This window comes from Pseudorca crassidens, chromosome 5, assembly GCF_039906515.1.
Source record: "Pseudorca crassidens isolate mPseCra1 chromosome 5, mPseCra1.hap1, whole genome shotgun sequence".
Classification (NCBI taxonomy): domain Eukaryota; kingdom Metazoa; phylum Chordata; class Mammalia; order Artiodactyla; family Delphinidae; genus Pseudorca; species Pseudorca crassidens.
This window is the reverse complement of record NC_090300.1, coordinates 64,352,477-64,364,919: the sequence shown is the minus strand read 5'-3', so window position 1 is coordinate 64,364,919 and position 12,443 is coordinate 64,352,477. Positions and strand designations below refer to the sequence as shown.

At 36.3% G+C, this 12,443-nt stretch overlaps 1 protein-coding gene and 1 long non-coding RNA gene across 5 annotated transcripts in view; one reads left to right on the top strand and one right to left on the bottom strand.

The window, feature by feature from the left end:
• SOX2 (SRY-box transcription factor 2) overlaps positions 1 to 12,443 on the bottom strand; it is a 592,096-nt gene that overhangs the window by 51,200 nt on the left and 528,453 nt on the right. The gene's annotated exons all lie outside the window — the stretch shown is intronic.
• Positions 1 to 12,443, top strand: part of LOC137224948 (uncharacterized) — a 226,947-nt gene that overhangs the window by 8,769 nt on the left and 205,735 nt on the right. Inside the window, exon 1 of one of the 3 annotated variants that reach the window (XR_010943596.1) lies at positions 5,440 to 5,673. The exons of the other annotated variants lie outside the window; for them this stretch is intronic. This is a non-coding gene — a long non-coding RNA (uncharacterized lncRNA). Of the gene's footprint in view, positions 1 to 5,439; positions 5,674 to 12,443 lie in introns of those variants that run through there. 3 annotated transcript variants of the gene reach the window in all.

Genomic DNA, 12,443 nt, shown 5'->3' with positions numbered 1-12,443 from the left:
AGCCCAATAAAATCTATGTTTAAGGAAAGAATTTCACAACTAGGATGTACATAAAAGCAGCGTTTACAATCCACCATTCATATATAAACTGATGCCTGTTTGTTAAAGAAGAGGGAAAACACAGGGGTTGATTTGTCAATGTCCTTAACATTAATTGTCACAGATGGGAATTCTGAGGACCTATGTGAAACAAAATCAGACTCTGGTGAATTATAAAGCAGGTCCTTAGACTTAAAAACATTTAGGCAAAGTGACAGTTCAGAACATCTGTTAGCCTTCTGTCTGAGTATAAACTAGATGTCATGGAGTGCACAGCTGTAGGCATTTTAGGCTTTTTTGCCAACATCTGTCACAGCAGTACAATAATATAGGTAATTATCAACACCTTATATAAACTATTTGCTATTTTAATTTTTAGAAAGAGTAAAATTAGTGTTACAATCCTTGGCAAAATAATTGAGATGAATATAGTCATTTTGCTCTAAAAGATGAATAAGTGATCTGATCATTCTTTGAAAAACACACATTTTAAATATTTTCTGCAGCCAATATTGGTATTGTGCCATTTCGAAAAGCAAAATTCTAAGTGATTTTTTTGAAAAGATAAAAGTACAAGTTAAATAAGAGGGAGGGCAGAAGAGGCTAGTAATTTGATTTTCAGAGCAACCAAAGGTGTGATATGTTTTGTGATAAAAAGAGTTTAATACCACACAATTGTGGCATTAATTGATTCCATATTCATAAAGATTAATAATTCGTTTTATAATGTCAGTGTAGCAAAATCTGTATTGATGAATTATAAAAAATTGTCTCCCTCCCCTCTCCTTGCTCTTCTCAGTCCTAGAATTTTGCAGAGAAATGGCATATAAAACTATAATTCACATCTTGCCATCTTAGTAACTAAAGTTAATTTGAAAGGGTTGGCACATCATGTAAATCCAGGGACACTTCATTGTTTTAATGCCACCTGGATATGGGTCATCTACAGTGCTCATCCTAAGGTACTGGGAATTATTGTCTCACATCTGATTCCCTTGACCTGTACAATAGTTGTGTTTCAGTGTAAACTCGAAGCAGCAAGACTATATTCCAAAGCACCTGTTCTGGGGAAGATGCCAGTCAATAATGTCTTATTGAAAGATCAGGCCCAGCTAGAGAAAATAAAGGAATTGAGCTGCAGTTGGATTTCATCATCTAAACATGCAATGTAATCTTAACCAATTCATTACACACTCCTTTTGTTTCCACTACAAAGGGGATGTTGCCTTTATCAGAGGTTGTAATTCCAGTATGTTCAAGCAAAGACAAGGGAGAAATTGAAAAAGTGCTATCAATTCTACCCACAGCCAGGAAGAACTGTAGGGTCAGAAGGTCATTATCACTGTCCCATGTACAGTTCAGACTAGACCACAGATAGCTCAAGTTTCCACACTGCAATAGAAAGGTATAATAAAGGAGACTCACAGAAAATACTAAATAGGAATAGGAGTAGGGAATCATATTCTTGAACACATTTGATTTAACACATGAAGAATCAAATGAAGTGAATCTATTTGGAAAATAGTCATGGATGCTTAAAATTATACTTGCTTAGAACAGTCTTGTGAAGGAGGGAAATTTTATTCATGAAGGGCCAGCATGGCAAAAAAGTGAGTCACAGATGTCAACGTTCGTAATCTAAAGGTCTGGAAAGGGTCAAATGAGAAAGAGAAGGAGGAAGTAAATATAGATATAAAAGGCAGACAACTTGGCCTGAAAGGAAGGATTAAAAATGAAAGAAAATGACTAAAGGAAAAGAAAAATGTGATACATACTGTTGAAGAATAAGGCTTATGGGGATTCAGGGAAGAGTAAATGAAGATATTGATTACCAAATGGGGTATTAGGGACCAAATGAAAATTTAGGGCCTTGTGAGTGTCAGTACTTCCTAAAGAGAGTTATCAGCTGTAAGAAATTAGTCTTGCAGAGAGAAACATTTAAAAATAATTGCTTAGTAGTATTGTTTTGAAGTCTGTTAAAGTGAGTTCATTTGGTACTTCTTAGTGCCATATTTCTTTACCACTGAGGAGAAGTCAAGTATTTTGATGTCTAAGGGGGGGGGGGGGGAAGAGAAATTAACCCATTTCCCAAACAACTTGGAAAATACTTTATTTCTAATGATGAATTCTACACCTTAAGGATATTACTTTTTTCCCATCAGGTTTTAAACATTTGGGACAGAATAATAGAACAAGGGTATCTGCAATATCAGATATCAGAGTGAGCTTCAAAATGATTGGATTAAAACCATCTTCACTACAGTGGTGGTTTATAAGGAAATACACACTATCTCAGAGTTTATACTGTGAATATGAAGGTATATTTGTGTTTAAATATCCCTCCTTGATTACTTGGTTCTCCTTGATTGATAGAAATAATACTTTGTTAGGGTCCATTTTATATGTTGAAAATTATTTGCTGGAAGTCAGAGCTAGCTCTAATCAACCCTCTGAAATAGGCATAGTTTGCTGTCAGCGTGCTCTCATCTTCTCCCTCTTTTGTGCTATCGCCTCTCCCCGCTTGTGCCCACTGCCCTCATCTTCCTTCATTAAGTATCTTAATCCAGGCTGATCTTTCCTAGGTAGTGTCCCAGGCTTGCTCCATCCTTCGGTTTTCAAAATCTGAAACAAATGGCTAATAAATAGATTCAACCTAATGTAGTAATGACTGGTAATAACATTGTGTTTTTTCTTTAAAGTTACTAGCTTTATGCCAGAAGCTCTTTGAAGGGGGAGGTGAGCACAGATCTTAGTCATTTTTGTATCCTCTGTATCACTCAACAAAGTGCCTCCCCCGTAATAAATATACATTAACTCCTAAATGAATATTTGTTGTTTTATGTTTTTCTTCCAAAATCTATATATAACTGAGAGTAATCTTTTTTTTTTAATTTTTATGTTTTTATTTTTTAGGTTCCAACAGTTAGAGAGATATAGCAGTCAAGCAGAATTAGAGTCTTTAAAACTGATATTAATTTTTTTCCTTACTGATATTTATTACAAACACATTAAAGGGAAACTTTTAAAGGAAAATGTCCTTTATAATACAACCAACCTAACAACATAACTTAAATTTTCTATATTCCTTTTGATCTTTAGTCCACAGATAATTAAAAATTACATTTGTAGTACACATATTTTTGGATTTTTATGTTTGTTTAATTTTTGTGTGTTTTGAAATTAAATTTGTCATAAAGGGACAAAGACACTAAATATTAAATCTCTAATGATGAAATTTTAGACCTTCACAAAAAAATGGAATATATTTTTGGATTGGGGAGACTTTCAGAGCTCGCTAAGGGCAGTATATCTGAAAGTAGCTAACCTTTTATAGTCTAAATCATAGGATCTTCCATTTTAGATGGAGAAACTGGAAACATAGGATTTTAGGGACATAAAGTAGGCCTCAGAGAAAGAGAAGGTTCAAAATGAGATTTAATAGTAGGTACCAGCTTCTAATTTGAATATTGATAACTGAAGGTATTTACCTTTCCTTCCCGGAGCCTATCTAGAAAAAAGCCTCAGATCTGAGTTTTTCTATCCTTATTCCAAACACATACCTTATAACAGAGTTTAGTCAAAAGGGTTTGGATGTGTAGACCATACTCACCGTGTAAAGAGAAATCAAATTAACATTTTTTATTATTAATCTGATCAGTCACTATCACTTTTGTATCACTCCAGAGCCCTATACAGAAAGAAACACTGGAATGTTTTGTTAATCAAGGGATCATATTAAACCCTTTCAACTGTTATATAATTAGTATTTTTTACCACTGTAGGTCAAAAAGATTTGGAAGAACTGCCACAATGTGGAGTTTAGCCTTGAATGTCCATTACCAGCAAGTGGAATGATTAGAAGAATATGATAAACTAGTATATTAGAAATATGCACTGTAATGCAGTCCATTTCTCTCATTTCCACCTACCCTGTTATGATCTTACTATCTGCTGTGGTACTTATATATTCAGTGCAAGTAGTGATCCCCTTTCTCTCTCACACACACACACGTGTGTGTGTGTGTGTGTGTGTGTGTGTGTGTGTGTGTGTGTGTCTGTGCACGCGCGCGCAGGCTGCCCCTTGACACCCAAGTGCAGGAGAATGATTCATTGTGCTATGCAGTTTAATCCATCATTTCTTATTTAGGAAGGATGGCATCTAGAGTATTTTTCCTTCCTAATATAAAACTAAAATCGTACAAGGCCACTGCCAACATGTAATATTGTCAGTCTAAACATAGGAGGTTGCTTCCTTCTTAAAGAAGGTTAGAGTTCATAAGACCATAGAGCAGAGCCCCCTGGAATTCTCTCCCTTATAACTCAGCTTGTCCTGAAGGGGCCAGAAATCAGGCCACAGCCCAGACAGAGAAAATTGTGCTACATGGAAAATGCAGAGCTGATTCCCATCTCACACCTGCAGAATCTGCTGTCAGCTGTTCAATTCTAAGTTCTGTGGCTTTTCTCCATTCCTGCCTGTTTGGCTGGCTAATTTATTAACTCCTTGTTATCTGCAGCAAAGACCGCATAGGCACATATTTATGGGATCAAGAAAAACATAAAAATGAAAGGGTGATTGAGCAGCCTGACTGAATGTTGTGTTTACTTCACTAAACCATTGCTGAGAGTTGTCTCAACAGCTGCACATGGTCCAGGGTGGCATCTCAAAATTCAGCCTTGACTCCCTAGCCTAGCTTCCATTCATTCCACCTCCAGCAGCCATCTAGCCATTCAGTACACCATCCTCATTTTATGTTGCAGGCAAAAAACCAACCAACGTATGGTCACATTTAAAAGCCTTTTAAGCAGTGAGCACCTCCCTCCTTTCCCAATTGTTCCCTGCTTTTTCACATTCCTAGTTAATAGGTTTTTAAAGCAGTTTCCCCAACTCTTTTCCTGCCACATACTGTCTTGCCTGGCATCTGTGCAGCAAAAGGCTGTTCTTCAAGAGGCTTTTAAATCCATTGTACCTCTTTGTGCCTTTCAACTGCTAACTCTTCAGGTATGGGCTGTGTTTCTTGCTTAGCATATTTTGCATGTTCCAAGCCATTCACAGCAACTACAGCAAAATTGAGGATAAAAATATAAATAATAAATACAGTCATTTAAAGTGATGTTTAGGGCCATATGTGCAGTTCTCTATTTGCTTAAGGTATCCCATAGATATCCAGCAAGAGGAACATTTTCAAGAAGTGTACAATTTTGAGTTGAAATATAAATAGAAGATTTCTTTTCTTCCTTCCCTCTTCCTCCCTCCCTCCCTCCCTCCCCCTTCCCTCCTCCCTTCTTTCCTTCCTTCCTTCCTTCCTTATTTTTTTTGAGAATTAAAGTTTCTTAGTAAGTCTTGAGGCTTTAGTTTGTTGAAACACCAATATACCATAAATTAGGCTGTTTGGAAATACCCCCTTGTTTTTACCAGTAGGAGGAGGATAAGAAAAGGATGCAAATGATGAGCATTAAAAAACTCGAATATTGAGAGCTGGAAAGGATCTAAAGGTCTGTATTTACATTTTTCCTTTAACAAGTGTTTATTCTCTGTTATGTGCCAGGAATTGTGCTTGGGCAGTAGATATAAAGATGAATAGGCAATCATCTTTGTCCTAGAAGAAGCTCACAGTCTAGAGAGGAAAAAGCCAAGTAAGTAAGCAATTACTTAAATACGTATTTTGAGAAATAATGCTTTGTGGCTTTGCTTGAAATTAAAATGATTTATTTAGTTCAGAGATAAGAAATCTCAGGCAGGTAAGTATGCTGTTAAAATATGAAGTAAACAGGCATTTTCCCTCCTGACTACAGAAAATAATTATGACTAGTGCTCAACTTTTTTTTTAAATAGTAAAAGTACAATCTTCTTTTTTTTTTAAAAATTTTTATTGGAGTCTAGTTGATTTACAATGTTGTGTTAGTTTCAGGTGTACAGCAAAGTGAATCAGTTATACATATACATATATCCACTCTTTTAGATTCTTTTCCCATATAGGCCATTATAGAGTAGAGTTCCCTGTGCTATACAGTAGGTCCTTATTAGTTTAGCCCTCACTTTTAAATACTTACAATCGTATGTTCTTTTCAGGCCCTATATGCTTTTTCTTCAATTTTGAGACCAGTGATCTCATCATTTTGCCTAAATGAACTGAAGTTTTCTAAGTAATATAGCCATTATAAATTATTCAAATACTTAAGTGTTATAATATATTCTTTTTTCCTGGTTTTATCTGGTGGGTGATATTTTATAGTAATTTATAGAAAACTAGATTAGCAAAGGCTCTCAACAATAAAACTGTTTGTAACGATAATTTTTTTTCTTTTTCTGTGTTGCTGCTATGCCTGGCACAAACTTTACATTTAGATTATGTTCCCATCATTTGTTTATAATTTTCTCTCCTTTTTTTTTTTTTTTTTTTTTTTTTTCTGTCTCTCCTTTAAAGAAGGGTTCACATCTTTATCCTACTTGATATCCCCAGTGCCTACCATAGTGATTGGCACATAGGATGGGTTTAGGAAGGAAGGAATGAAGGCAGGAAAATGTTCAATCTTTTCTTCACACTGAAGTAATAAACAGATTATTTAGCCACCTGTGTCACTCCATCTGTGAAGCCACAAGTTGTTCTTTTATTTATATACTGTATAACACTTCATAGCGTAGCTTTTAAGATGAGCTGGCCGCTCAATACAGTCAACTTCTGATAGCCAGAAGTACCATATTTATTGTTTGTCTGCACTGGTTATCTGCAAAAATACAATTAAGGTAATTCCATTCAAGTAGGTTTGGATAGTAGTGTCACTAAAGAGGAAGTGACCACATAGAGTCTTTCAGTTAAAGGCCCAGGGTTCTTATTCTCCTTTTTCTTTAAAGAAAGACTGGCTTGTACCAAAGTCATACTTACTTTAGGTTAGAAATCATACAACAGTTATGGTTCATGTTGTGATCAATCATGCCTTATGTTGGACTTTGTCTCCTGTATGTAATTTATATAATTTATAATCTTTTAAAAATTTAAAATAAACAACCGTTACAGAATATAGGCATGCATGCATTAAAAAAAAACTATTTAAAAAACACAAAAAGCAAATGGTTTCTGAATCTTCATTAAAGGAAAGAAAACCTTTTTTTTTTCTTTCTGATGATTTGTTTTCATTTTTTGATTAATTCAAGAATTAATTATTATTTATTGACTACCAGTACTGTAAAGCGGTTACATAGGTGCTGTGAGGGAAACAAAAATGATTAAGAAATAGTTCCGACCCTCAGGGAACTTTTAATCTGGTGAACAAAATGACAGTACACATGTAATGTAAAGAAGATGATTAATGTCTCAAGGGAGGCACATTAGGAAGTAGAATTTGAGCTGGACCCTAAAGGATTTAAACCAGCAGAGATGTGAGGAAGACTTTATAAGCAGAGAAAACAGCATATGCTAAAGCTCTGTGATAGGAGTATGGTGGAAGTACTGGGATGAAGGCTTGTGTAGGTTTAAGGTCATAGAGTATAGACATTTGGGTATAAACCATGAAGTAGAGACTAAAATTCAGGGAATACTGGGCAGTTATTTTTTAATTTAGAACATAGAAATGTTGTGCTTTTTAGGAAGATTAGGTTGTCAGTCTGTTGGAAGGCTAGGTATGAGGGGAGGAAAAACTAGAGATGGGGAGCTGAATTAGGAGGGTATTGTGAGATTCCAGGATAAGAGTTTCATATTTGATTTTGGCTGTTGTGACCAAAAGGAGGAAATGAATATTGGATGAATATTGTGGCTATAGGGACTGCTAAAATTTGTCAAAGTAGAAGGGATGGATAGCAATAAAAAAGAATCAAGTGTGACACCAAATTTTCGGCTGGGATGACAAGGAGAATGATGGTATTAGGAGTAGAAAGAGGAGAGTCAAGTGGAGGAACTGGGTTAGTGGAAAAGATGTGAATTTGGTTTGGATCCTGTTGTATTTGAATAGTTGTTAGTTTGTTCAGGGTGAATATAGCTATTGGAGAGTGATGAAAACGGAGGAACTTGGGAGAGAGGTCAGAACTAGCGACAGATATCTTGGAATCATTTGCATTGTGATTATAGTTGAATCTCCATGGGGAACACAGTCTCCAAAAGAGAGAGAAGGTTGTGAGAGAAGAGAACTGTGGACAGAACCTGAACACTTAAATGGAAGAAGATAAGCCCATAAAGGGAGACAGAGGTAGAGCTGTCAAAAAGATTAAAGGAGTGTCAGAATTGTGAAGGGTTGTAGGGACCAAGAAAGGAAAGAGTTTAAAAAAATGAGGTGACGTCAGTAGCAACCAGAAGTGTTCACTTTTTAAAACAAGTTCTCATTTTAAAAACACTGTCTGTGTTTTATCTGCATGTTTTTGGTGTTAAATGTGTCACAAATATGTTCTGTGTTTGGAAGGATATACACCAAACTGTTAGTAATTGTTAATCTGGAGGAGTTGGAGGTGGATTTTCTCTATTACCTGCATATCAGTCAGGATCTCAGGAGGAAACAGATGGCACTTTCAAATTAGGATAATCAAAAATGGTTAATAAAGAGACTACTTACAAACATGTGGATGAGGTGTTGGGATACCACAAAGATTAGTGTAGTATCCCGGGGTTGTTAACACCTTAAGGCCCAGAAGGATGAAGAGAAGGAGCAATTTCTGGAAATAAGAGACAAAGAGTGGTGGAGGGAAAACCACCTTGGGAGGAGCTGTGACTTTGGTCAAGAAGGAAACAAGCCTGAAGGGACCTCCAGAAAGGAGACGAGGAGAATCAATACTCTTGTCCCTGCCTTGGATTTCCTGTTGCAGTTTGGCCTAATCCAGTCAGGGAGCTAGATGTCTAGGCAACATGCCTATACAGGGCAGCCTCCTGAGGCATAGCAGGGTGGGAAAGCGTCTGGATGGGCAAGTGGAAGATATTTGGCACAAACTGTGTTGTATGAATTTAAAAACATTATTGTGTATTACTTCTCTGGTTTTTTAAAGGTGTGTGTCATAATTTTCTGCATAACATATGCATTCACATAATACAAAATTGATAAAGTATGTCAGTGTATAAATAATGATTAAAGAAAAAGAATCTATAACCTCTCCACCAAAAACGGCCCCTAGCTTAGATGGTTTTCCAGTGGGATTTTACAAAACTTTCAAGGGAAAAATAATATTTATTTTATATAAATTGCTCCAGAAAATGGAAAAAAAAAAAGAACAAGAAAGTAGCTGCTCAGTTGGCCAGCTCATTTTGTATGAAACTTTATAATCTTGATTATCAAATCAAGATAAGGATGATGAAGATATAAGACAGATAAGGAAGATACAAGACAAGAAAAGCATAAACCTATTTCATTATGGATGTGAGTGCAATAATTCTAAATAAAATATTAGCTAACCAAATCCAATAGTTTATTTTAAAAATTACTTTTTTTTTTTGGCTGTGCCACACAGCTTGCGGGATCTTAGTTCCTGACCAGGGATTGAACTCGGGTCCTGCCAGTGGAAACACCGACTCCTAACCACTGGACTGCCAGGGAATTCCCTAAAAAGTACATATTGATCGAGCAGTATTTATCCCAAGAATGAAAGGATAATTCAACGTCAGAAAAAAATGTATCAATGTATTTCACTTTAGTATTAGATCAAAGAAGAAATATCATATGATGATTTCATGAGACACAGAAAAAACATCTTCTCTATGATAAGAGTTTCAGAATAAAGTATTAATACTTATTTATGAAAAATTTACAGAATATTAGGAGTATCAAAGGACTTCCCAATTTACAAAAAACTTGAATAAATTAGAAGCATTTCCATTGAAATGAAGAACAAGACGTTTACAATTTTCACTACCATTTAAACAATATTAGAGGTCCCACCTATCTTTTCAGGCAGGATAAAGGCATGTTAGGATTGGAAGAAATAAAAATCATTATTTGCAGGTGATATTATTATCTGTATAGAAAATCCAATTGAATGAACATACTATGAGTACTAACAAAAGTTTAACAAGATTAATAGAAGTTGTATATTTGTATATCAACTCAAAAAAGCACTCCTTTTAGACAAACTATTCTTATAATAAAAATAAGGTATTATTTTAAGAAACATAAATTCTCCTTTTTTTGTGTCCTTTAGTAGAAAAATAGAAAGGGACATAAATAAGATTTGAATAAATGGGGAGAGATACTGTGTGCATGGGGGTATGATTTAACCTAATAAAGTTATCAATTCTCTTCAAGTACACATGCAAAGTAAATGAAATTCCAATCAAAATTCTAACTGGAATTTTGAGAAACACAACAAATTCTAAAATTTATATGGATGGCTTATGGCCCCCAAATTTCTAAATATGTGCATAGGAAAAGATGAGCCAAAAAGATAGCAGACACCCTCAATCATCAGATAAGACATGCTATAAATGGTGATGGTGATGATGATGCTGTTGTTCCAGCAATATGTAAATAAACCAAAACAACAGAATTGAGAGTTTAAAAATAGATCTAGGTATATATAAAGACCTATGATAATGCTTGTATCACAAAGCAATTGAAAAAAGGCAAATAATTTAGTAGATGATGTGAGGATCATTATATGGAGAAAAATATAGACTGCTAACTTACGTAAAAGTTGGCTCCAGGGCTTCCCTGGTGGCGCAGTGGTTGAGAGTCCGCCTGCTGATGCAGGGGACACGGGTTCGTGCCCCGGTCCGGGAAGATCCCACATGCCGCGGAGCAGCTAGGCCCGTGAGCCGTGGCCGCTGAGCCTGCGCGTCTGGAGCCTGTGCTCCGCAACGGGAGAGGCCACAACAGTGAGAGGCCCGCATACAGCAAAAAAAAAAAAAAAAGTTGGCTCCAGATAGACTAAGGACCTAATAATATGAGAGATAAAGATAACGATATAGGACTTCCCTGGTGGCACAGTGGTTAAGAATCCGCCTGCCAGTGCAGGGGACACGGGTTCGATCCCTGGTCTGGGAAGACCCCACATGCTGTGGAGCACCTAAGCCCGTGCGCCACAACTACTGAGCCTGTGCTCTAGAGCCCATGAGCCATAACTACTGAGCTCGCGTGCCACAACTACTGAAGCCCGCACGCCTAGAGCCCATGCTTCACAATGAGAGAAGCCACCACAATGGTAAGCCCGCGCACCACAACAAAGAGTAGCCCCAGCTTGCTGCAACTAGAGAAAGCCCGCGCGCAGCAACAAAGACCTAACGCAGCCCAAAATTTTAAAAAATATATAATAAGGCTTCCCTGGTGGTGCAGTGGTTGAGAGTCCGCCTGCTGATGCAGGGGACACGAGTTCGTGCCTCGGTCCGGGAAGATCCCACATGCCGCGGAGCAGCTGGGCCCGTGAGCCATGGCCGCTGAGCCTGCGTGTCCGGAGCCTGTGCTCCACAACGGGAGAGGCCACAACAGTGAGAGGCCCGTGTACCGCAAAAAAAAAAAAAAAAAAAAAAAAAAAAAAATACATATATATAATAAAAAAAGATAAAGATATAAAGATAGTAGAGGATAATAGAAGAAAATGTGAAATAAGATCTTTGTGACCAAAGGGGAGGAAATTTAAATTTAATTTTATTTATTTATTTTGATTGAAGTATAGTTGATTTACAGTGTTTGTTAGTTTCAGGTATACAGCACAGTGATTCAGTTGTATATATATATACACACACATATATACATATACATATATATATGTGTATATATATTCTTTTTCAGATTCTTTTTCCTTATAAGTTATTACAAAATATTGAGTAGAGTTCCCTGTGCTATACAGTAGGTCCTTGTTGGTTATCTGTTTTATATATAATAGTGTGTATATGTTAATCCCAACCTCCTAATTTATCCCTCTCCCATCCCAGAAAAGGGTTTTTAAACAAAATCTCAAAAGCACCAACTGTAAGTCAAAAAAGAGTGGCTGGATTTGGGTACACCACAGGTTAAGGATTTTGTTCAATGTAGTGTTCCGCAGATGAAGTTAACAAACAGATGTTAGATTGGGAAAGGATATTTGCCATGTTTAAAAGCAGCAAAGGCTAATATCCCCCAAATGCAAGAACCCTTTAAACCAACATGAAAAATATGGAGACCCCAAGAGAAAAATTCATAAGAGGTTAAACAGATAATTCAGAGAAGATGTCTGAATAAATAGCAAATATATGAAGAGTTGCTAAAGTTCATTATAAAGAAGTGAAATGCAAATTAAAGCAACAATAAAATATCATTTTACAAGTATTTGCATGGCAGCAGTTAGAAAGGTGGATAATACCAAGTATTGGAGAGGATATGGAATAGTGGAGATTTTTGCACTGCTGATGGGGATATAAATTGTACAGTCATATGCATAGCAATCTTACTCATGGATCTGTTTTTCCAGAGAACTAGCAAAAGTTTTAGTGAGAACATGTTCATGGATGTTATAA